This window comes from Callithrix jacchus, chromosome X (assembly GCF_049354715.1).
Source record: "Callithrix jacchus isolate 240 chromosome X, calJac240_pri, whole genome shotgun sequence".
Lineage (NCBI taxonomy): Eukaryota > Metazoa > Chordata > Mammalia > Primates > Cebidae > Callithrix > Callithrix jacchus.
Genome location: NC_133524.1, coordinates 52144511 through 52170871, shown reverse-complemented (window position 1 = coordinate 52170871; position 26361 = coordinate 52144511). Strand labels below are relative to the sequence as shown.

At 40.1% G+C, this 26361-nt stretch overlaps 1 protein-coding gene across 2 annotated transcripts in view; it reads right to left on the bottom strand.

Moving 5' to 3' along the window:
- LOC118150654 (melanoma-associated antigen D1) overlaps positions 1–26361 on the bottom strand; it is a 98451-nt gene that overhangs the window by 8078 nt on the left and 64012 nt on the right. The window contains exon 1 of one of the 2 annotated variants that reach the window (XM_078363256.1): positions 75–205. The exons of the other annotated variant lie outside the window; for it this stretch is intronic. The gene's annotated coding sequence lies outside the window, so the exon portion shown is untranslated. Of the gene's footprint in view, positions 1–74; positions 206–26361 lie in introns of those variants that run through there. 2 annotated transcript variants of the gene reach the window in all.

Here is a 26361-nt window from a genome sequence, read left to right as displayed (position 1 = left end):
GTGAAGGAATCGGGATAAAAAAAATGGGGGCCCGCACCAGGGGGCAGATGCCCTGTCTGGGGGCTAATTCTCACCTTGCCTCAGGCCCCAGCCCCAACCCCCTCGCTGCCTCCCTTCTTCACGACTCAGAGGTTCGGAATGGCTGGGCTCGGCTCTCAGCAGCCGCACTCTCTCCTTGTCCAGGAGAAAATGCCAGCGCGGCAGCTTGGGCGACCCCGCCTCTTCGCCTAATATACCACCCACCGCCTCAGGACGTTAAGCGCATGCGCAAACATCGAACAGCCACAGTCAGTCCCGCCTGCTTTCGCAACAAAAGCTTCGTCCTGGAGACCATGACGCGCATGTGCTCTGGAAGGCTGCCCCGCCCCCTCTGCCAACACACCACCCCACCACCAACCAGGTTGACACTATACGACAGCACCTCCCCTTCCTCTACGCCCCCTCCCCGACAGATGCGCTGTGCCTCTTGGTCCCACCCCTTGCCCCACACTTGGGCCCCCTACCTTTTCCGCAATGCGTCTCTATTCAGTCCCTCCCCTGCTCAAGGCCCCTCCTGTCAGGTCGGCTTACATCTCCGCCCCCTTGCCCAGCACGCTTAGGTCTCGGTGTGGGGTCTCTAACTGCAACAAGTGTTAGACCTCTGCTGAGGAAATTGAATGGCCTGAGAGAATACCCTATTGGAGGTAACAGAGTAGTAGTAGTAAGTCTGTGGCTGCCATGTGAGTCCATGATTTCTCCCGCACCCCCTGCTCGCCCCCACAAGCTCCCAGATGCAGAAAGAACGTTAGTTTCTTCCCTGTTCTTTCTGCAGCTCCGGTGATGGGCTCATTTTGTGTGTGTTGGGGGAGGAAAGGAGGGAAGGGCACAGCTTGTACATCACAGCAGGATTTGTGCTCGGGCTTGTCTTCCTGTCACAGCAGCCCTGGGAGGTGGATGTCAGCACCCCTATTTTACGGATCAGGAGGCTGAGGCACAGATACATTGAATGAACTAGACAATGTCACAGAGCCAGGAAACAAAATGCAAAATTTGGGCCTGGGTCTTCCTGACTCCAAAGCCCACGTTCTGCTCGTGCTGGCCTGGGGACTGAGGGTAACCCTCCCTCCTCCATTTGAACAACAGACCACCGTACCCCATTTGTCCCAAACAAGCAAAGTTTGTGTTCTAGGAGGCCCGAGCTCATGCTCTGCATTCAGGACACAAGCAGAGGCTCCCACCCTCCCCCTGCCCTATGTGGGTCCATCCAGGTGTGGGAATTGCTCCTTGGGGTCCACTCTGTGCTCAGAACATCAGGCCTCTTTATCGGAGACACAATCATATTGTCCCTGAGGCCTTCCTGGTGCCCACTGGAGCAGCCAGGACAATCAGACCTGTGTTTTCTGATCCATGGCAAGCCCTGGTTCCTTTCAGGGCCAGCGCCTGGGGCAGCTGTGGTCTTATGGAGAGAAACTGGGCTGGGCTTCAGAATTCCGTGGATGGACTGCCCAGCCTGTCTGTCTCGAGCTGTGTGAGCTCGCTCAGGTCACTCAATTCTCTGAGCCTGGTTTCAAAATGTGCAAAGTGGAATGCAAAGCAAGTGGGTCCTACCCAAGACACACATGCTGCTATGCTTCCAGGATGACTGGAGAAATGTAAAAAGGCAGAAAATTAAATACAGATGTGAGATGACTCAAATTAAACTGGTATTTTTCCAAAATTCAAGACAGATCTTTGTACAGTTCACATTTGTTCTGGCATCAACTCATGCCAGAAGCCTGCACATGAAAGGAAGCTAAAGCTAGGAAGGACTGCAGCATTTGGTCCCCAAGGGCCAACATCAATTCTGCCCGGCTGGATGACTTTCCTCATCTGTTGCATAGCAACCTCCTCTGTCAGCTGCCTGTTTTTCCTCAGCACTTCCTCTGTAAAGTGTCTGCAGTGGGACGTGATCAGACTCAGGAAAGGAGGTCGGAAACACCATTTTCTATGCTATCTCTTTCCATATCTGTATCTTCCGTCATGACTTGGCCTATAAATTCTAGATCCATATTAACTACCTACCTCACTTCTCCAAATGCATATCTCTCAGTATTCTCTAAATTAACAGGTCCTAAACCCATTCCTTCATACACCTCCTCCTTCCCACCAACATATTGTTTCTTCTCTAGTTATGCCTTTCTCTCCCGTTTAGAATATAAGCCTCTTAGGGAGATGGATTTTTGTTTTATTCACTGTTTCCCCGGCACCTAGAACCATGCCTGGCACATTTTTATATCCTCAATAAATATTTATTAAATGAATGAATCACACTCTCCATCCCATTGCTAAAACAAGAAACCTGAGAGGCAATTTTTCCTGTGATCAATTCACTTATTTTTTCTCATTATGCAAATATTGCATATTCATCACTACACATTCAAACATTGCTTAAATATTTTAGAAATTAAATAAACACCATTCTAAATCTCACCACCTTGAACAATTGCTAAGATTTGGTGCTACCTTTTCATATTTTATGCACATACTGATTGTTACATAAATGATGTATTATATGCTGGACTTTAAATTGCACTTTTCTTTACTGCTTTCCACTTTCTTTCAATTCTACCTTCACCTGCCAAACACGTTTTTAACACCATTTGATATCCTTCATACTCAAAAAGTTTTTTACTTTTACAAATTTAGGATTACATGAGCTTTTATGGGTCTGATTCATCTTATTTGACAACAATCTACCTCTGATTCGTTCTTTTAAATGGCTGCATAATATTCCATGGTAAGAATGTACCACAATGTATTCAACCACTCCCCCATGGATGGACATCCATTTTAGTTTCAGGATTTTTCTGGGGAGCATGGCACATACAACAACATTGCAATTAAAATACTTGTACACTTATTTTTATATTTTAATAATTGATGTTTGTCTTTATTTCCATGACACCAGAAGCCTAGGAGTAAGACTGACATACTCGTTTTTCTTTCTTTTCTTCTTTTTTTTTTTTTTTTTTGCCAATCTTATGTGTATTTATTGGTGTCTCCTTATGGTTTTAATTTGTATTTCTGATAAACAATGTGGTAGAACACATTTTTATACACTGATGAACATATTAGATTTATTTTGTAATATACTTGTGTCTTTTACCTGCTTTTCATTTTTGTTGTCTGTCTTACTGACTTTTAGGAGTTCTTTATACAGCTCTACAGATCCTTACTGAAAACCCTTGGGGCCAGATGCATTTCAACGTTTAACATTTTAGTAAGGGCTTATATACTCTTACTAAACAGTTCCAACTGGAAAAGCCACAGAAGCCAGATATTCACTTCTTCACATCCCCTTGGCAGCTAAGAGAATGTAATCTAGGATTTACCAGTGTGGCAAGCTCCTGTGACCATCCTCAGATTCAGTGATTTTTCTAGGACTCAGAGAACTCAGAAAAAGTGTTGTGGCTATGGTTTATTACAGTGAAAGGATACAGATTAAAATCAGCAAAAATAAAAAAGTACACAGGGAAAAACTCAGGAGAGACCAGGTACGACTTTTCAGTTGTACTCTCCCAATGGAGTTGTACAGCCAGGGCTTAATTCCCCCAACAATGATGTGCAAAAATATGTATGAAATACTGTCAACCAGGGAAGTTCACCCAAGTCTTAGTGCCCAGAGTTGTTTTGGGGGTTCAGATAGGCATGGGGCACCTGTGTGGTTCACCTTATTCAGTCTCTAGCCCGGGCAGAAGTTAAACTAGTATCTCTCATCCCAGGCTCACACCACAAATCACACGGTTAGCATGTAACCATCCAGTGCGGGTCAAGGTCACAGTAAACAAAGACACTCTGATCAGGCAGGATACTCCAAGGGCTTACAGATTATCTCCCAAGAGCTGGTCAAGAGCCAGAGCATTCTTTGCAAAAGACCTTCTTTTGGAATGCACAGAGTTTGAACACTGCAGACCTACTGAATCAACCCTTTCACTGCGCAAACAGTTACAACTTAGACCTAACACTTTGTCTCAAAGGAGTGATTCAAATATGCAGAAATGGAATTCATCGCCATAGTTGTGGCGGTGGGAGCAGCAGCCACAAGAAAATCCAGTTTCTAGAGGCAGCATTGGCAGCAGGGCTAGCATCCAGTGTACACTGTTCAGTGGTGGCAGCAGTGGCATCCAACCAGCTAATAAATATGGCATGATTTTTTTTTTTTTTTTGAGGAGGCTCACTCTTTCACTCAGTCTGGAGTACAATGGCGCAATCCAGGCTCACTGCAACCTCCGTCTCCCAGGTTCAAGTGATCCTCCTGCCTCAGCCTCCTGAGTAGCTGGGATTACCGGTGCCCACCACCACGCCTGGATAACTTTCATTATTTTTAGTAATGACGGGGTTTCACCATGTTGGCCAGGCTGGTCTCAAACTCCTGACCATCTCCCAAAGTGTTAGGATCACAGGTGTGAGCCACCATGCCCAGACCTATGGCATGATTTTTGAAATACAACTGGTGCCCTACTGCTTTTAGTAATATTTTATTAATTCTGCTTAAAATTTTTTTTAACTTTTTATTTTGAAATAATTAGATACACAGGAAGTTGCAGGGATAGGACAGTGAGGTCTTATGTACTCTTTATCTGCTTCCCCAATGGTTACATCTATGTAACTGCAGTACAAAATCAAAACCAAGACACTGACATTGGTACAATATGTGTATATAGTTCTATATCACCTTACCACACATGGAAGTCTCTGCAAACACCACAGCAATCCAAGACACAGAACTATTTCATCACCACAAAGATTTCCCTTATGCTACCCCATTATAGTCATACCCAACCCCTTCCCCTACCCCCATCCCTAACCCCTGGCAGCCACTAATATGTTCTCCATCTCCATAATTTTATCATTTCAAGAGGTCATGAAAATGTAATCATACACTGTGTCACATTTTGAGATTGGCTTTTTTCATCTTCAGCATAATGCCTGTGAGATGCATCCCAGTTGTCTTGTATATCAGAGTTTCTTGTTTTATTATTGAGTACTATTACATGCTATAGAGGTGCTACAACAGTTGGTTTAACCACCCATTCAAAGACATCTGGATCATTTCCAATTTGGGGCTACTGTGAATGAAACTGCTATACACATTTGTGTACAAGTATCTGTGTGAACCTCAGTTCCCATTTCTCTGGGATAAGTACCCAAGAGTGCAATTGCTGGGTCAAGTGCATGTTAGTTTTACAAGAAATTACCAAACGTTCCTAGAGTAATCATACCATTTGACATTCCCACCAGCAATGTGTGAATATACAATATACAGTTTCTCCAAATCCTTGCCAGCATCTGCTAGTGTCAGTATATTTTGGCCATAGGTGTATAGTAATATCTTACTGTGGTTTTAATTTGCATTTCCCTAATGGCTAATGATGTTGAACATCTTTACATGTGCTTATTTGCCATCCATATATCCTCTTTGATTAAATGCCTCTTCGTGCCTTTTACGTATTTTTTAATTTAAAAAATGTTTGTGGGTACATAATAGGTGTACATATTTATAGGGTTCATGTGACATTTTGATACACAAATGCAATGTGCGATAAGCACATCATTGAGAATCCATCCCCTCAAGCATTTATCCTTTGAGTTACAAACAACCCAATTACACTCTAAGTTATTTTAAAATGTACAATTAACTATACTGTCCTATCAAATAGGAGGTCTTATTCATTCCTTCCTTCTTTCTGTTTTTTTGTTTTGTTTTGTTTTGTTTTGTTTTTGAGATGGAATTTTGCTCTTATTGTCCAAGCTGGAGTGCAATGGCGCGATCTTGGCTCACTGCAACCTCCGGCTCCCAGGTTCAAGCGATTCTCCTGTCTCAGCCTACCAAGTAGCTGGAATTATAGGCACCCACCACCACGTCCAGCTAATTTTTTTGTATTTTTAGTAGAGACGGGGTTTCACCATGTTGGCCAGGATGGTCTTGAACTCCAGACCTGGGGAGATCAACCCACCTCAGCCTCCCGAAGTGCTGGGATTTCAGGCTTGAGCCACTGTGCCCGACTTCTAAGTGTTTTTTGTACCCATTAACCATCCCCACCTCTTTCCCAGCCCCTCGTTACTCTTAACTGCATTGTTTTCTTTTTTATTTTGTTGTTGAATATTGAGTTTGTGTATTTTATGTACAAGTCTTTTGTCAGATATATGGTTTGCAAGTACTTTCTCCCAGTTTGCAGACTTTTTCAGAGGAAGTTTTGAATAATTCAATTTATTGGTTTTTTTTTTTTCCTTTTAAGGATTGTGGGTTTTATGTCATTTCTAAGAACTCTTCAACAAGCCTTAGTACCTAAGATTTTCTCCTACAATATCTTCTAAAGGTTTTATGGTTTTAATTTTTACAGTGATGTCAGTCATCCATTTAAGTTTTAATGAGGTGTGAGGTTTAGACTGAAGTTGATTTCAAAGCAGGACGCAGGCAGGGGGTCGGGTGTCAGAGCTATGGATATCCAGTCAGGCCTGTACAGAGTGATTAAAGGGTGATCCTTCTTCCTTTGAATTGTTTTTGCACCTTTGTTGAAAATCAGCTGGCATATTTGTAAGGCAATTTCTGAGTTCTCTATTCTATTCTATTGTTCTGTCTGTTCAGCTACCAAATACCAAGTACAGTGTTGATTACAATAGTCAGTAGTCTTAAAATTGGTTAGAATGATTCCTCCCACTTTATCTCTCTTTTTCAAAATTATTTTATCTATTATTCTGGTTCTTTTGTCTTTCCATATATTTTGGAATAATCTTGTTTATATCTACAAAACACCTTGCTGGGATTTTGACAGGAATTGCACTTAAACTGCGTATCAATTTAGGGAAAATTATTATGTTTTTTTACATTTATTCTTATAATCCATGAATGTGATATGTGTTTCTCCATTTATCTTGCTCTTCTTTAATTTCTTCACTAACGTTTTATGGTTTTTAATATAGAAATACTGTATATGTTTTGTTAATTTACACATATTTCACCTTCTTTTTGAGTCACTGTAAATGGTATTCTTTTTTGTTTGTTTGTTTTGAGACAGGGCCTTGCTCTGTCGCCCAGGTTGGAGTGCAATGGCGTGATCATGGCTCAATGCAGCCTTCACCTCTTGGGCTCAAGTGATCCTCCCACCTCAGCCTCCTATGTAGCTGGGACCACAGGCATGTGACATCATGCCCAATTAATCATTTGAATTTTTGTAGAGATGTGCCTCCCTATTTTGCCTGGGCTGGTTTCGAACTCCTGAGCTGAAGTGATGCTCCCACCTCAGCCTCCCAAAGTGCTGGGATTACAAAAGTGAATCACTGAGCCAAGCCCAGTATTTTTTTTTTTTTTTTTTGAGACGAAGTTTCCCTCTTGTTGCCCAGGCTGGAGTGCAATGGCACGATCTCTGCTCACTGCAACCTCCGCCTCCTGGGTTCAAGCAATTCTCCTGCTTCAGCCTCCTGAGTAGCTGGGATTACAGGAGCCCACCACCATGCCCAGATAAATTGTTTGTATTTTTTTAGTACAGATGGGGTTTCACCATGTTGGCCAGGCTGGTCTTGAACTTCTGACCTCAGGTGATTCACCTGCCTCGGCCTACCAAAGGGCTGGGATTATAGGCGTGAGCCACTGCACCCAGCCCCTATTTTTAATTTCCACATGCTCATTGCTAGTGTATAGAAATAAAATTGATATTGGTAAGTTGATCTTGTACCCTGTGACCTTGCTAAACTCACTTACTAGTTCTAGGAGATTTTATTTTTTGTGGATTCTTGGGAATTTCTACATACACCATCATGACATCTGGAAATAGTTTTATTTCTTCCTTTCTGATCTGTATGGCTTTTCTTTCTTTACTGGGCCAGCTAGAATTTCCATTACTATTTTGCTCTTTGTTGTATTTTGTTTTTTTTAAGAAGCATGCTTAAATTTACCTTTATTTTTAATTTTTATGGGTACATAATTGTTTTATATATTTATGATTTACATGCGATATTTTGATACATGTATATGATATATAATTATCTCATTAGGGTAACTAAGATATCCATCACCTAAAACGTTTATCATTTCTTTGTATTGGGAACAGTCCAAATCCACTCCTCTAGTTATTTTGAAATATACAATAAATTATTGTTAACTATAGTCACTCTATTGTGCTACTGACTACTAGGTCTTATTGCTACTAACTGTATTTTTGTACCCTTAAGCAACATCTCTTTAGCCTCCCACCCTCATCCTTCTCAGCCTCTGGTAATCATCACTCTACTCTCTATTTCCATGAGATCAAATTTTCTTTGGCTCCCACATATGAGTGAGAATATGTGGTATTTGTCTTTCTGTGTCCAGCTTATTTTACTTAGTATAATGTCCTCCAGTTCCATCCATGTTGCTGCAAATGACAGGATCTCCTTATTTTTATGGCTGAATAATATTTCATTGTGCATAGCTACCACATTTTCTTTATCCATTCATCCATTGATGGACACTTAGGTTGATTCCATATCTTGGCTATTGTGAATAGTGATGTAATAAACACGAGAATCCAGATATCTCTTTGATACACTGATTTTTCTTTCTTTTGGTCCTATCTCTCACCATATGCAAAAATCAAATCAGAATGGGTTAAAGACTTAAATATAAGACTTGTAACTATTAAAGTACTGGAATAAAACATTAAGGAAGTGCCCCAGGATTGGTTTAGCCAAAGATTTTTTTAGTAAGACCTTAAAAGCACCCCAACCAAGGAAAAAATGAACAAATGGGATGACATCAACCTAAAAAGCTTCTGCACAGCAAAGGAAACAATCAACAAAGTGAAGAGAAAACCTACAGGATGGGAGAAAATATGTGCAAAATATTCAAATGACAAGGGATTTAATAACCAGAATATATAAGCAACTCCAATAACTCAATAGAAAAACACAAACACAAATACACTCCCTCAGAAAAAATCCAATTTAAAAATGGGTGAATGATCGGAATAGATAAATATCAAAAGACATACAAATAACCAAGGGAATATATTTTTTAAATGCTCGCCATCACTAGTTATCAGAGAAATACAAATCAAAACCACAAAGAAATATAATCTCACTCCAGTTAATAATGGCTATTACCAAAAAAAAAAAACAAAAAAACAAAAAATAATGGTGTTGGCAAGGATGTGAAGAAAGAGAAACACTCATACATTTTTGACGGGAATGTAAATTAGTACAGCCACTTTAGAAACCGTATACAGGTTCCTCAAAAAACTAAAAACAGAACTGTCCTGTGGTCCAGCAACCCAATACTATTTTGACAGCAGTGGTGAGTGCAGATATACTTACCTTGTCCCTGATGGCAAGGGAAAATCATTCAGTCTGTCACCATTAAGTCTGATGTGAGGTGAAGGTTTAGTGCATATTTTAAAAAATCAAATTGAGAAAGTTACTCTCTATTACTGGGTTGCTGACAGTTTTTAGCAAAAATGAACTGTTGGCTTTTCTAAAATGCTTTTTCTTTGTCAATCAATATGATATGACATTTATTCTTTAGCCTATTGATATAGTGGGTTACACTGATGGATTTATGAATGCTCAACAGTGCATGGAATCAGTTCCACTTGGTCATGATGTATAATGTTTTCTACGACACTGGATTTGATTTGCTAATATTTTGTTGAAGACTTTTGTGTCTATGTTCATGAGACATATTGACATGTAAGTTTCTTTTATGTACTTTGGTTTCGGGATGAGGGTAAGATTGACTTAAAAGAATTAATAGAAGTTGTTTCCTCTTATTTTCTGGATGAGATGGTGTAGAAATGGTGTTCATCCTTCTTCGAACAATTGTTAGAATTCTCAATTTCTTTTATAAGAATTTCCTCTGGCCATTATTTTAGGATAGGTAAACCAGAAACAAGTTCCTAGTTTTCCTTCTTCTGGAAATATCTTTATTTCCTCTTTATTACTAAAGGATATCTTCATTGAGTATGCAATTCCAGGTTGATGGGTCTTTTCTTGCAGTATTTGAAAAATGTTGTGGCCTCAGTGGTATCTAATAAGAGCTGCTGTCTGTCATTGCTTTGGTATTCTCTATAGGTAAGGTGTCATTTTGCTCTGGTGGCTTTCAAGAATTTTTTGCTCTGTCTTTAGCTTTCAGAGGTTTGAAAATGGCTTCTTTGACTGTATCTTTTTGAGGGTTTTCTCAGCTTCTTGAATCATTGCGTCTGTGGAATTGTCTCCCCCACCCCCAAATATGCGAATTTTTAGCCATTGTATCTCTGAACACTTTTTCATCCCCTCTTTTTTCTCTCTTCTGTGACTACAATGACACATATTTAAATCTTTTGCAACAGTCCAACAAGTGCCTAAGGCTCTGTTTTTAGTTTTTCAGTATCTTTTTCTGTCATTAAGATTGAATAATTTTTATTGTTCTATCTTCAAGTTCCCTGATTCATTCTTCTGTTATCTTTATATGCTGTTAAGTTCATCTACTGAGGTTTGTCTTTTTTAAAGTCCGTGTATTAAAATTTTCAGTTTTAAAATTTCCTATTAATTTTTCTTTATATCTCTGATTTATTTTAGAAGTTTTCCATCTCTTTGCTAAGATGTCCTTTTTTCATTTGTTCTAAGCATGTTCACAATTGCTCACTGAAACATTTTTAGGATGATTGTTTAAAAATCTTTGTCAGACGATTCTAATAAATCATTGTTTTTTCATTTGTTCTTAGCATGTTCACAATTGCTCACTGAAACATTTTTTGGATGGTTGTTTAAAAATCTTTGTCAGATGATTCTGTGCCATCTTGATGTTGATGTGTGTTGATTTGTCACTCAAGTTGTCATTTTTACAGTTCTCACTATGACAAGTGATTTTCAATTGAATCCTGGACATTTTGCATATTATGTTATGAAGATCTGGGTCTTATTTAAATCTTCTGTTTTACCCATGTAGGTGGAAGTCCAGGTTCCACTGATACCTAGGGTTGAGGAGCTTCCTGTCACCATGGGCTAAGTGAGAGTTCTAGCTCCACATTAAGCTTTTACCAGTACCACTTCACTTTGGAGACATTTGGGTACCCAATTACTTCTCACCAAATGGCCTTCATTGAGACCACTGATAGACAAGTATCACTGTTACTGTCGGGTGGTGATAAAAACCTGACTCTTCATTAGGCTTCCTCTTGATACCACACCATTGGTTAGGGGAGGAGCACCTCATTATCACCCATTAGGGTTGGAAATCTAGGCTTCCCACATGCTCTCTACTGACTGAGGGGACTAGAATGTTCTCACTCTTGGTTCATCTTACCACTCTGTCAGGGAACTAGAGATCTCATCACAGGCTGGCAAGGTGGAAGTCTCTCTAGTTGGCCTTTGCTAGTAGGGGTGGGGCTTTAGTCTCCTCTGGCATTTAGCTACAGTAGAGTGGTTATTGTCTAAACATTTGGTCAGCCGGGCACAGTGGCTCACACTTGCAATCCCAGCACTTTGGGAGGCTGAGGCGGGCATATCACCTGAGGTCAGAAGTTCAAGACCAGCCTGGTCAACATGGTGAAACCCCATCTCTAATAAAAATACAAAAATTAGCCAGGCATGGTGGCATGCGCCTGTAATCCCAGCTACTCAGGAAGCTGAGGCAGGAGAATTGCTTGAACCTGGGAGGCGGAGGTTGCAGTGAGCTAAGATTGTGCCACTTGCACTCCAGCCTGGATGACAAGAATGAGATTCTATCTCAAAAAAAATTTTTTTGTCTTACTAGGCTGTCCTTTAGATAAAGACAGAGTGGATTTACATTCAGGCATTTTTTTTTGGTCTGTGCCCTTTGGTGTTTCCAGTTTGCCAGTTTCTCTAGCATCTGGTCTAGGATGTATGCAGCAAAAAGAAAACACAGGAAACTTACCGACATGTTGATCCCTTGGGTTCCCAGTTCCCTAGAGAATATATCATCTTCTTTTCAACTTTCTGGGTCTTCTTATGTTTTGTTTATTTATTTTCTCCAGAGATGAATTGGGAAAAATACATCTACACTGCTTACTCTTTCCTTCTGGAACTGGAGGTCCTCAATTCTAGTATTTTACCTTATTTTATTTTATTTATTTTTTAGACGGAGTCTCGCTCTGTCGCCAGGCTGGAGTACAGTGGCACGATCTCGGCTCACTGCAACCTCTGCCTCCCAGGTTCAAGCGATTCTCCTGCCTCAGTCGCCCAAGTTGCTGGGACTACAGGCACACAACACCACACCCAGCTAATTTTTCTGTATTTTTAGTAAAGATGGGATTTCACCATGTTGGCCAGAATGCTCTCTATCTCTTGACCTCGTGATCCGCCCACCCCTGCTTCCAAATGTGCTGGAATCTAGTATTTTAGTTTTTAAAAAATCTATCGTGATTTCTTAATGTACAATCACACTATAAGAAAAAGAAATAATTTGATCACTTCTTTTACAATATGAATAGCACTTACTTGGTGGTCTTGTCTTAAATGATTTGCTAAAACATCAAGAACAATATTGAGTAATAATCTAAATACGTAACATCCCTTTCTTTTTCCTGAAGTGACTACCATTTTGCCTATCAGAATGATTACTGCTTTTTGATAAGTAGTTTTTTAAAATCTTAAATATGATTTTTAAAATATAGTTGCTTTCTCTCCCTATTTTACTTTGGGTTATTCATAATGCCTCTCTCTGCATTATCCCCCAGTCAAACCCATCATCTATTCCTGTTGTTTCTACCATTTTAAGTACATTTTTATTCCATTCTATTATCTTTTTCTCTCTTTTCCACCATCTTGTTGTTAGATGGGAGCATGAAGAGTGGGAGAAATTAGAAAGAAAGTCAAGTGGGAAAAAAGGGACTGAAGAAGAAGAGAGGGAGGAAGAAAAAATAAAACAGGAATAAGGAAAGATGAATAAAAACAGCAGTTGGATGTAAATGGAATTAGGAAGATAAGGAAAAATAAGAGAATGGAGAAACAATGGATACTAAGTTGAAGTAGAAAAAGCAAGAGGAGGCCGGGTGCAGCGACTCACACCTGTAATCCCAGCACTTTCGGAGGCCAATGAGGGTGGATCGCCTGAGGTCAGGAGTTCAAGACCAGCCTGGCCAACATGGTGAAACCCAGTCTCTACTAAAAATGCAAAAAATTAGCTGGGCATGGTGGTGGGTGCCTGTAATTCCAGCTACTTGGTAGACTGAGGCAGGAGAATCGCTTGAACCCAGGAGGAGGAAGTTGCAGTGAGCTGAGATCATACCATTGCACTCCAGCCTGGGCAACAAGAGTGAAACTCCAAAGAAAAAGCAAGAAGAAAGAGAAGACAATGTAAGATAGAAGAGCATGAGAGGGAGGCAGGAGTAGATAAAGGGGTAGTATGAACAGAATGTTTGTGTCCCCACCAAATTCAGATGTTGAAACCTAAATCCTCAGTGTGACTATATTTAAAGATGGGGCCTTTGGAAAGTAATTAGGTAATGAGGGTAGAGCCCTCATAATGAAATTAATGACCTCATAAGAAGAGAAAGGAGAAAGCTTGCTTCCTGGCTCTGCTCTCCACCTTATGAGGACAAAACAAGAAGACAAGTATCTGCAAACCAGGAAAAAGAGGGCCCTCGACAGACACCAGATCTGCCAGTACCTTGGACTTCCCAGCCTCCAGAATGGTGAGAAGTACATTTCTATTGTTTAAGCCACCCAGTCTATGGTGTTCCATTATAGCAGCCTGAACTGCCTAAGACAAGAGGTTAAGGAGTAGACAAGGAGGGATGAAAAATAAACAAGGAGGGGGTAAAAAAAGAGGAAGGAGGGAGTAGAGGAAATAACCAGGAAGAAAAGAGAGGCCGGGTGCAGTGGTTCATGCCTGTAATCCCAGCACTTTGGGAGGCTGAGGCGGGCAGATCACCTGAGGTCGGGAGTTCGAGACCAGCCTGACCAACGTAGAGAAACCCCATCTCTAAATTAAAAAAAAAAGAAGAAAGAAAGAAAGAAAGAAAAGAGAAGTATTGGGACAGGGATAGGAAGAAGAAGAAATGAAGTAGAATCACACCTCACCAATGACAGTGATTTCATTCTGCAAAGAAGTTCTCCTTTCCTCTCTTGGGATTCCCAGTTCCCTTTATATTGGTACCCACCAAAATGCCAGAGGTCATTTCTCACATCTCACTGTGGCACTGAGGTAAGACCACTGTGGTTTTCTACTATAAGAGCCATATACCCCAGATTTTGAGTAGATACATTTGTTTGAGATACTCAGTGTTTATCATACCCTTTCTCTTGTCGATTGTTCAGCAGGTATGGGTATTATCTGACAAACTCTGGTATGCAGGAAATGTAAGTTATTTTCTCTGAAACTCCATATAAATTCTATGTCAAGTTCCCATTCCACCGAGTGGTTGAAACTTAATCTCCAGCAGTATGGAGTCCCCTTCTCACTTTTTGCTTTGGGTTTGTATTTAAGTTCTAGGGATGTTAAATAGTGTCAAAACATGAGGATGGGTAACATATGTTGGGTATCATATATCCCTGCTGGCATACATGTCATATTTGTTCACCAGTATCTGTCCAGGCAGGTATTTGTTGAGTGAGCTTCATTCTTTACTGTAAAGCCGCTTTGGGTCCAACTCTTTCTGTGGGTATCATATATAACTCATATATATGGAAAACAGTCTGCTGTTCCTATAATATGCTGAGGCCTGTTAACTTCTATGAGGCTGTGTTTTTCTCACATACACTCACATAATGCCCTGAGCTGAGGGAAACCATGTGAAGAGACTCCAAAAAGTTATAGATATCACATAGACAATTCTATTTTGTAATCTTGTCCCCTCTGGCCTTAGCCAGAAGGTGAGACACAAGACCACATTGCTTGAGGATCTTACAAACCTACATGGCATTTCTTCCTATCCCTAGAATATGGGGCTTATGGTTCCCCTTTTTAAGGAACCCACAATATCTAGTGAGTCTTTGCTTCCCTTATGCCTTTCTTCCACCATAGAATCAATGTGAGGCTGGAGGCACCAACAACCAGAAAAAAAAAACCTGGACAAACTAAAAATCAATGAGTTTTTTGTACCTGTCAGAGAAATGAAATTTCAGGGCAAATCACCACCCTAATATCTTGATGGATAGGCAAATCTGGAGTCACATATGCATAATTGGAACATCAGATGGAGAAGAGAGAGAGAACGGAGCAGAAGAAATTCAAGTAATAATGGCTAAGAATTTTCCAAAATTAATGACAGACACCAAATTACAGATCCAGGAAGCTCAGAGAACTTCCAAATATCCAAATATCTTACTTTTAATAAAACAAGAATAATAATTATAGCGGCTTTCATCAGAAACCATGCAAGCAAGAAAAGCAAAGTGAATTATTTAAAATATTAAAAGAAAAATGACGACTACCCTAGATTTCTACATATAGAAAAAAATCTTTCGAAAGTAAAGGAGAAGGGGAAAAAAAAGTAGTACGGGAGAAATAAAGACACTGTCAGATGAACAAAAATGTAACGAATTGATCACCAATAGATCTGCCCTGCAAGAAATATTAGAAGATTTTCTTCAGGAAGAAAGAAAATGATAGAGCATTGGAGAAGGAATGAATGAAGCTTTGCTTCAAAGAGGAAATCAAATCTTCAATTACAGAATATTTGGGGATGCTGTAATTAAAAGAAATTTATGTATCATTCCATTATAAAGACAGCTACATGCAATTCATAAAAGAAGTATCTTGCCGGGCACAGTGGCTCATGCCTGTAATCCCAGCACTTTGGGAGGCCAAAGTGGGCAGATCACCTGAGGTCAGGAGTTCGAGACCGGCTTGACCAACATGGAGAAACCCCATCTCTACTAAAAATGCAAAACTAGCCGGGCATGGTGGCACATGTCTGTAATCCCAGCTACTTGGGAGGCTGAGGCAGGAGAATTACTTGAACCCGGGAGGTGGAGGCTGCGGTGAGCCGAGATCATGCCATTGCACTCCAGCCTGGGTAACAAGAGGGAAACTCCATCTCAAAAAATTAAAATAAAATAAAATAAAAGATAAAAAGAAATATCTTAAACATAAAGATAGAGCAAAGAGGAAAATAAAATGATGGAGTAAGTTACAACACACAGATAATAAAAAGATGATGTATTAATATCAGATGTATTAATATCAGATGTATTAATAAAGCAAAGTATAATAAAAACAAAATCATAGCATGAGATTATATCACCCCTAAGTAAAGGATAGAATAACCATATGAAATAATGGGTCCTTCTTGAAGCCTCTATATTGATAATATAAGTTGAGGCCTAAACATAAAGCAGTATGTTGCCTCAGAATTAACACTTCGAAATGCTTAAACCCTGCAGGCCGGGCGCGGTGGCCCACACCTGTAATCCCAGCACTTTGGGAGGCCAAAGCAGGCAGATTACGAGGTCAGGAGTTCGAGACCAGCTTGGCCAACATGGTGAAACCCCGTCTCAACTAAAAATACAAACCTTAGCTGGGCATGGTGGCAGATGCCTGTAATCCCAACTACTAGGGAGGCTGAGACAGGAGAACTGTATTATGGAGATTAATAAAGAATCGTATTTAAAAAAAAAAATCGTATTAATCTCCTTATGGAGATTACACCACCATAAGGCAGAGGTTGCAGTGAACCGAGATCGCGCCGCTGCAATCCAGCCGGGGAAAAAGGGCAATATCATCTCAAAAAAAAAATTCTTAAATCCCTCATCCATGTTTTCTATACTTGAGTCAACTTGATTTTATCTTCTTTATTTACATGTGTATAAGAATTTTTAAATATTTTTAAAGTATACCTAGTAAAGTACTACACATTGTGGTAAGTGCTGGGGAAATAATGATGGCAAAAATAGATATATTACCTGCTTTCAAGATTAATGGGTCTGAGTCCAGTCAGATTTCCACAATTTTAAAAAAGTTGTCTGGATTTCTGGTGCTAACTTGCATCCTAAGAGCAGGCAAAGTGACATTTTAGGATTATATCAAATGCACTCCTATGGCTTCAGTATGTATTTAACAATAATGAATGACATCTGAACTCTGCTTGAATGACCATCCATGATCACTACATTCATCGAGCTTATCACTGCTAATGAGTTTTGATGTTGATAAGATCTGAAGCTTGGCTAAAGGCTCGTTGATGCCCTTCACATGTGTTTTCTCACCGCCGCAGGCTTCCTTGGTGATTTGTGATCTCCTATAGGCTTAAATAGATTACGCCTTCCTTTATACTGCACAATTCTCTTCCAGTAATTCCTCACCCCCATCACCACAGCAATTCACATTCCATTAATAAGCAGAAGATTATCAGAAGAAACAAGGGGAGGAAGCCTGTAAGTAGAACCTCAATGCACAGTTTGGGGATGTTTGATACTGCATCAGATGACCTTACCATGTAAGCTTTTGGTATCTTGTAACATAGAGTCCCTCTTTCATTTGTACTGGAAAATTTCAAGACATGTCTGAATGCTCTCAGTTACCTGGGATATGATTTAGTGCCATATGTGTCCTCAACGTATATAATGTTTTACCACAATTACCTTGGCATAACATTTTCTATGACATTAAAAAGTCTTTGCAAAATTCTTTAACATGTAATATCCTATCATATAAATTTACCTACTTGACCAAATAACAAAAATATGGTTTCCATTTATTTTTGTCCACTAGATTATTGTTGTGGTGATTTTCCCCCACAAACCTCTGTGCATATCTCCAATTATTTCCTTATGGTATATTATTAGAAATGGCATTACTAGTTCAAAGGAGTATGAACTATTTTAAGGCTGTTATTCAATAATCCCAAAATGCTTTTCAGAAAGGTTTTTGTCAACACTAGGAATGCAGAAGTGTTCTCACATACCCTTGATAGTGCTGAACATTTGCTTTCAAAATATCTTTGCCATTTTGATAGACAAAATGACATTTAATTAATTCAAATGGTATTTATTATTATTAATGATGGGAACATACTCTCAGTGTTCCCATCATTAATCATTTGCATTTTACTATAAGAGTTCTTTGTACATTAAGGATATTAACCTTATATCTGTCACACTTGTTACAAGTGCTTTTTTTCGTTGGTAGCTTGCCTTTTACTATCATTTATGAGTTCTTGATCTGGGAAAAAATACAATCTATGACTTTCTTTTCCACTATCATGTTCTCCATTAAAAAAAAAATGCTAGGGATGTCTTTTGCTATTGAAAAGCCAAATCAGTATTCCTTTTCCTGGAAAACAATTCAGAAGTGTATATGTAGAGCCTAAAAACATACCGGTACTTTCTTAGTAATTTACCTATGAAGACTATGCTTTAAACTGGGAGTGATTAAAAAAAAATCTGATTTAGATGTTTTTAATGACAGAACATGCTTCTATTGTAATATTAAATAAGAAAAGGTAAAACAAATTTAGGAGGTTATTGAATGGAACTTTCACACTTTCCTCAGAATTTTGGTTAAAGCCATATAGCCTTTTTTTAAAAAGGTACCTAGTATCTCCACATTCTAAAGAGAACATCCAAGGAGATCAGAAAACAATCCTACGGCCTTACATGGGGACAGCATACTAGTCATGCTACTGATATTGATTCCATTCCTTTTCAGCCCATATGTACTCAGAAAGCTAGAAAGAATTAGATAAGAATTTACAGTGTTGTAAGTCCTTGGCTTGGGGAAAAGTGTTTTCCTCTTTCCTGAGGAAGGAGAGGGGCATGCAACTCCCTCGCTAAAGCCATGTGAGGAGGAATCCAAAGGAATCACTTACACAGGCTGGGGGAGCTTTCATGGGATAAGAACAGAGTGGAGTATCACATTGTGTATATTCAATAGTTTCTCTCCAGGTTGAAATTTCTAATGATTACTACAGTTTGATTTGTTCCTAAAGGTTTTTTTCCACTGACTGCATATCTATGGCTTCATTATGTATTTAACAATAATGAACTTCCAATACTATATTGAATAGGAGTGGCAAGAGAGGGCCTCCTTGTCTAGTGCCAGATTTCAAAGGCAATGCTTCCAGTTTTTGCCCTTTCAGTATGATATTGGCTGTTGGTTTGTCGTAAATAGCTTTTATTATTTTGAGATACGTTCTGTCAATACCTAGTTTATTGATGGTTTTTAGCATAAAGGGCTTTGAATTTTGTCAAAGGCTTTCTCTGCATCAATTGAGATAATCATGTGGTTTTTGTCTTTAGTTCTGTTTATGTGGTGAATTACGTTTATAGACTTGCGTATGTTGAACCAGCCTTGCATCCCCAGGAAGCCTACTTGATCATGGTGAATAAGCTTTTTGATGTGCTGTTGCTATCGGTTTGCCAGTATTTTATTAATGATATTTTCATCTATGTGCATCATGGATATTGGCCTGAAGTTTTCTTTTCTTGCTGAGTCTCTGCCGGGCTCTGGAAGCAGGATGATGTTGGTCTCATAAAACGATTTGGGAAGGATTCCCTCTTTTTGAATTATGTGTAATAGTTTCAGAAGGAATGGTACCAGCTCTTCTTTGTATGGCTGGTAGAATTTGGCTGTGAACCCATGAGGACCTGGGCCTTTTTTGTGTGGTAAGCTCTTAATTGCTGCCTCAACTTCAGATCTTGTTATTGGTCTATTCAGGGTTCTTATTCAATATAGTATTGGAAGCTCTAGCCAGAGCAATCAAGCAAAAAAAAGAAATAAAGGGTATTCAAATAGGAAAGGAGGAAATCAAATTGTCTCTTTTTGCAGACAACATGATTGTATATCTAGAAGACCCCATTCTCTCAGCCCAAAATCTCCTGAAACTGATAAGCAACTTCAGCTAAGTCTCAGGATATAAAATCAATGTGCAAAAATCACAAGCATTCCTATACACCAATAACAGTCTTAAAGAGAGTCAAATCAAGAACAAACTGCCATTCACAATTGCTACAAAGAGAATAAAATACCTAGGAATACAACTAACAAGGAACATAAAGGACCTCTTCAAGGAGAACTACAAACCACTGCTCAGTAAAATAAGAGAGGACACAAACAGATGGAGAAACATTGCATGTTCACAGTTAGAAAGAATCAATATCGTGAAAATGGCCATACTGCCCAAAGTAATTTACAGATTCAACACTATCCCCATCAAGTTACAAATGACCTTCACAGAACTGGAAAAAAACACTGTAAACTTGATATAGAACGAAAGAGGACCCCTTCAAGGAGAACTACAAACCATGCTCAATGAAATAAGAGAGGACAAAAACAGATGGAGAAACATTCCATATTCCCAGTTAAGAAGAATGAATATCGTGAAAATGGCCATGCTGCCCAAAGTAATTTACAAATTCAATGCTATTCCCATCAAGCTACCAATGACCTTCTTCACAGAACTGGAAAAAACCACCTTAAACTTCATATGGAACCAAAAGAGAGCCCGCATAGCCAAGTCAATTCTAAGCAAAAAGAACAAAGCAGGAGGCATCACACTACCAGACTTCAACCTATACTATAAAGCTACAGTAATCAAAACAGCATGGTACTGTTACCAAAACAGAGATATAGACCAATAAAACAGAACAGAGGCCTCAGAGGCAACACAACACATCTACAACCATCTGATCTTTGACAAACCTGACAAAAACAAGCAATGGGGAAAGGATTCCCTGTTTAGTAAATGGTGTTGGGAAAACTGGCTAGCCATGTGCAGAAAGCAGAAACTAGACTCCTTTCTGACACCTTACACTAAAATTAATTCCAGATGGATTAAAGACTTAAACATAAGACCTAACACCATAAAAACCCTAGAAGAAAATCTAGGCAAAACCATTCAGGACATAGGCATAGGCAAGGACTTCACGACCAAAACACCAAAAACATTCACAACAAAAGCGAAAATAGACAAATGGGACCTAATCAAACTCCACAGCTTCTGCACTGAAAAAGAAACAGTCATTAGAGTGAATCAGCAACCAACAGAATGGGAAACATTTTTGCAGTCTACCCATCTGACAAAGGGCTGATATCCAGAATCTACAAAGAACTCAAACAGCTTTACAAGAAAAAAACAAACAAGCCCATTCAAAAATGGGCAAAGGATATGATCAGACACTTTACAAAAGAAGATATACATGAGGCCAACAAACATATGAAAAAATGCTCATCATCACTGGTCATTAGAGAAATGCAAATCAAAACTACATTGAGATACCATCTCACGCCAGTTAGAATGGCGATGATTAAAAAATCTGGAGACAGATGCTGGAGAGGATGTGAAGAAATAGGAACACTTTTACACTGTTGGTGGGAATGTAAATTAGTTCAACCACTGTGGAAGACAGTGTGGGGATTCCTCAAGGTCTTAGAAATAGAAATTCCGGAGGGGGGATTCAAGATGGTGTGGTAAGAACAACTCAGGATTGCAGCTCTCATTGAACACGCAGAGGGTTAGTCAAAGCTGCTTTCCAGACAGATCTTTATTGCCCACAGAATGGGGAAATTCACAGGTTTAGGAGAGACAGGACCCCAGCAAAGCTGTTTTGGCTGGAGCGGCTGCTTCGGCCAGCGCCACAGCGCAGCGGCACTCTGCAACACTCCGCACAAAACACACTGGTCTGGGTGCCCTGTTAAACTGGCAATCTGAGATTTGGGAGGGCAGATTAGCATATCCATCTGATTAAATGGGACTTGGACAGTGAACCAGACCAGGAGATTCCTGGGAAGCGGCATTTGAGCCAGCACAATGGGTTGCTGCATGGGAAATCACACAGATCCCGGTGCCCTAACAGCAGGTGACTGAAACACCTGGGAGAGAGCCAACCATTCAACATTAAAAAAAAAAAAAAGGCGCTCTGAGGCAGGGAGCCAGGTGAGCAGGCTCCGTGGTTTTCACCCCCACAGGGACAAACAAAACAGCGATTCAAAATGCTCTTGGTGGAGAGTTTCACTGCGGTCACAGCTGAACCCAGGACGGTGCAGCTCGGTGGGGGAGGGGCGTCCGCTATTACCGAGGCAATCCGCCCCTACTGAGGTACACTCTCTTTGCTGACGCAGCCTGCCGTTGCCGAGGCAACCCACCATAACAGAGAACCTCCGCCGCAGGAGGAGCCTGTGGCTGCAGGGCAGAGACCATGGCAGCAGGGCAGAGCCCGCAGCATCAGGGCGGACCCCACGCCAGCAGGGCGGAGCCTCGGCAGGCAAATAGTGACTAGACTGCCTCCTAGCTGGGCAGGATAGTGCAACGGACACTCATAAAGAAAGCCGCAACTCCCCAAAACAGAGCATGTGAGGAAAAAAAGGGGTTTTATGAGTTCTGCTGCAGCAGACTTAAACGCAGCAGCCTAAGAGCCCTGAATGAACAACGGAGCTCACAGCACAGCACTTGAGCTCCTATAAAGTACAGACCGTCTCCTCAAGCAGCTCCCTGACCCCTGTATATCCAAAGAGTCACCTCAAAAAGCACTGATCAGACTGACATTTGGCGGGCATCATTCTGGGACAAAGATAGCAGACGAAGAAAATTGTAGCATCCCTCACTGTTCCTCAGCTGCTACAGGTGTACCCCAGACAAGCAGGGCCTGGAGTGGACCTCAGCAGTCGTACAGTGGAGGGGCTAGACTGGTAGAAGGAAAACCAATTAACAGAAATACCTCATTATCAAAAATCTGGGCATCCACTCAGAGACCCAATCGAAAAGTCAGCAACTACTCAGATGACAGGTGGATAAATCCACAAAGATGGGAAGAAACCAGTGCAAAAAGTAGGAAAACACCCAAAACCAGAACACCTCGACTCCTACAAAGGACCAAAACTCCTCACCAGCAAGAGAACAAAGCAGGACGGAGAATGACTGTAACGAAATGACGGAATTAGACTTCAGAAGGTGGATAATGAGAAACTTTTGTGAGCTAAAAGAACATGTTTTAAATCAATGCAAAGAAACTAAGAACCTTGAAAAAAGATTCGAGGAAATGATAACAAGAATGGATAACTTAGAGAGGAATACGAATGAATTGAAGGAGCTGAAAAACACGAGAACTTCACGAAGCATGCACAAGTTTCAACAGCCGAATTGACCAAGCAGAAGAAACAATATCAGAAGTTGAATATCAACTAAATGAAATGAAACAAGAAACCAAGATTAGAGAAAAAAAACGCAAAAAGGAATAAGAAAGTCTCCAAGAAATGTGGGACTATATGAAGAGACCTAACCTACGTTTGATAGGTATACCAGAAGGAGACGAAGAGAACGAATTCAAGCTGGAAAATACTCTTCAGGATATTATCCAGGAAAATTTCCCCCACCTAGCAAGACAGGCCAACACTCAAATGCAGGAAATACAGAGAACACCACAAAGATATTCCGCAAGAAGAGCAACCACAAGGCACATAATCGTCAGATTCACCAGGGTTGAAATGAAGGAGAAAATACTAAGGGCAGCCAGAGAGAAAGGTCGGGTCACCCACAAAGGGAAGCCCATCAGATTCACAGCAGATGTCTCAGCAGAAACTCTACAGGCAGAAGAGAGCAGGGGCCAATATTCAACATCCTTAAAGAAAAGAACTTTCAACCCAGAATTACATATCCAGCCAAACTGAGAGTCATAAGTGAAGAAAAAATAAAATCCTTTGCGAACAAGTAAGTACTCAGAGAGTTTGTCACCACCAGGCCTGCATTACAAGAGCTCCTGAAAGAGGCACTACACATAGAAAGGAACAACCAGTACCAGCCATTCCAAAAACACACTAAATGCTAATGAGCATCAACAAAATGAAGAATCTACATCAAGTAATGGGCAAAACAGCCAGCTAGCATCAAAATGGCAGTATCAAATTCACACATAACAATATTAACCCTAAATCTAACTGGACTAAATGCACCAATCAAAAGACACAGACTGGCAAATTGGATAAAAAACCAAAACCCATCAGTGTGCTGTATCCAGAAAACCCATCTCATATGCAAGGATACACAAAGGCTCAAAATAAAGGGATGGAGGAAGATTTACCAAGCAAATGGACAGCAAAAAAAAGCAGGAGTTGCAATTCTCATCTCTGATAAAATAGACTTTAAAGCAACAAAGATCAAAAGAGACAAAGAAGGCCATTACATAATGGTAAAAGGATCGACACAACAAGAAGAGCTAACAATCCTAAATATATATGGACCCAATACAGGAGCACCCAGATATATAAGGCAAGTTCTTAATGACTTACAAAGAGACTTAGACTCCCACACAATAATAGTGGGAGACTTTAACACTCCACTGTCAATATTAGACAGATCAAACAGACAGAAAATTAACAAAAATATCCAGGGCTTGAACTCAGACCTGGAACAAGCAAACCTGATAGACATTTACAGAACTCTCCACCCCAAATCCACAGAATAGACATTCTTCTCAGCACCACATCACACCTACTCTAAAACTGACCACATAATTGGAAGTAAAGCACTCCTCAACAAATGCAAAACAAATGAAATCATAACAAACAGTCTCTCAGACCATAGTGCAATCAAGTTAGAACTCAGAACTCAGAAGGTGACCCAGAACCACACAGCTTCATGGAAACTGAACAACTGGCTCTTGAATGTTGACTGGATAAACAATGAAATGAAGGCAGAAATAAAGAAGTTCTTCGAAACCAACTAGAACGAAGTCACAACATACCAGAATCTCTGCGAGACATTTAAAGCAGTCTATAGAGGAAAATATATAGCAATAAGTTCCCACATGAGAAGGGTGGAGAGATCCAAAATTGACACCCTGTCATCAAAATTGAAAGAGCTGGAGGAGCAAGATCAAAAAAACTCAAAACCTAGCAGAAAACAAGAAATAACTACGATCAGAGAAGAACTGAAGGAGATAGAGACACGAAAAACCCTTCAAAAAATCAATAAATCCAAGAGCTGGTTTTTTGAAAAGATCAACAAACTAGACAGACCACTAGCCAGACTGAGAAAAAAGTAAAGAGAGAACAACCAAATAGATGCAATAAAAAATGATAAAGGGGAAATCACAGATTCCACAGAAATTCAAACCATCATCAGAGAATATTACAAACAACTCTATGCACATAAACTAGTAAACCTGGAAGAAATGGATAAATTCCTGGACACCTGTGTCCTCCCAAGCCTAAACCAGGAGGAAGCTGAAACTATGAGTAGACCAATAACAAGGTCAGAAGTCGAGGCAGCAATTAAGAGCCTACCACACAAAAAAAGCCCAGGTCCAGTTGGGTTCACAGCTGAATTCTACCAGACACACAAAGAGGAGCTGGTACCATTCCTTCTGAAACTATTCCAAATAATCCAAAAAGAGGGAATCCTTCCCAAATCATTTTATGAGACCAACATCATCCTGATACCAAAACCTGGCAGAGACTCAACAAGAAAAGAAAACTTCAGGCCAATATCCATGATGAACATAGATGCAAAAATCTTCAATAAAATATTGGCAAGCCAATTGCAAAAGCACATCAAAAAGCTTATCTATCATGATCAAGTAGGATTCATCCCGGGGATGCAAGGCTGGTTCAACATACGCAAGTCTATAAACGTAATTCACCACATAAACAGAACCAAAAACAAAAACCACATGATTATCTCAATTGACGCAGAGAAGGCATTTGACAAAATTCAACAGCCCTTTATCCTAAAAACCCTCAATAAACTCGGTATCGATGGAACGTATCTCAAAGTAATACAAGCTATTTACAACAATCCAACAGCCAATATCATACTGAATGAGCAAAAACTGGAAGCATTCCCTTTGAAATCCGGCACTAGACAAGGATGCCCTCTTTCACCACTCCTATTCAATATAGTACTGAAAGTTCTAGCCAGAGCAATCAGGCAAGAAAAAGAAATGAAGGGTGTTCAAATAGGAAAGGTGGAAGCCAAATTGTCTCTATTTGCAGACGACATGATAGTATACCTAGAAGACCCCATCACCTCAGCCCAAAAACTCCTGAAAGTGACAAGCAACTTCAGCAAAGTCTCAGGATATAAAATCAATGTGCAAAAATCACAAGCATTCCTATACACCAATAACAGACTTAAAGAGAGCCAAATCAAGAACGAACTGCCATTCACAATTGCTACAAAAAGAATAAAATACCTAGGAATACAACTCACAAGGAATGTAAGGGACCTCTTCATGGAAAACTACAAACCACTGCTCAACGAAATAAGAGAGGACACAAACAGATGGAGAAACAGTCCATGTTCATGGTTAGGAAGAATTAATATTGTGAAAATGGCTATACTGCCTAGAGTAATTTACAGAATCAATGCTATCGCCGTCAAGCTACAATTGACTTTCTTCACAGAACTGGAAAAAACCACCATGAACTTCATATGGAACCAAAAGAGAGCCTGCATAGCCAAGTCAATTCCAAGCAAAAAGAACACAGCGGGGGGC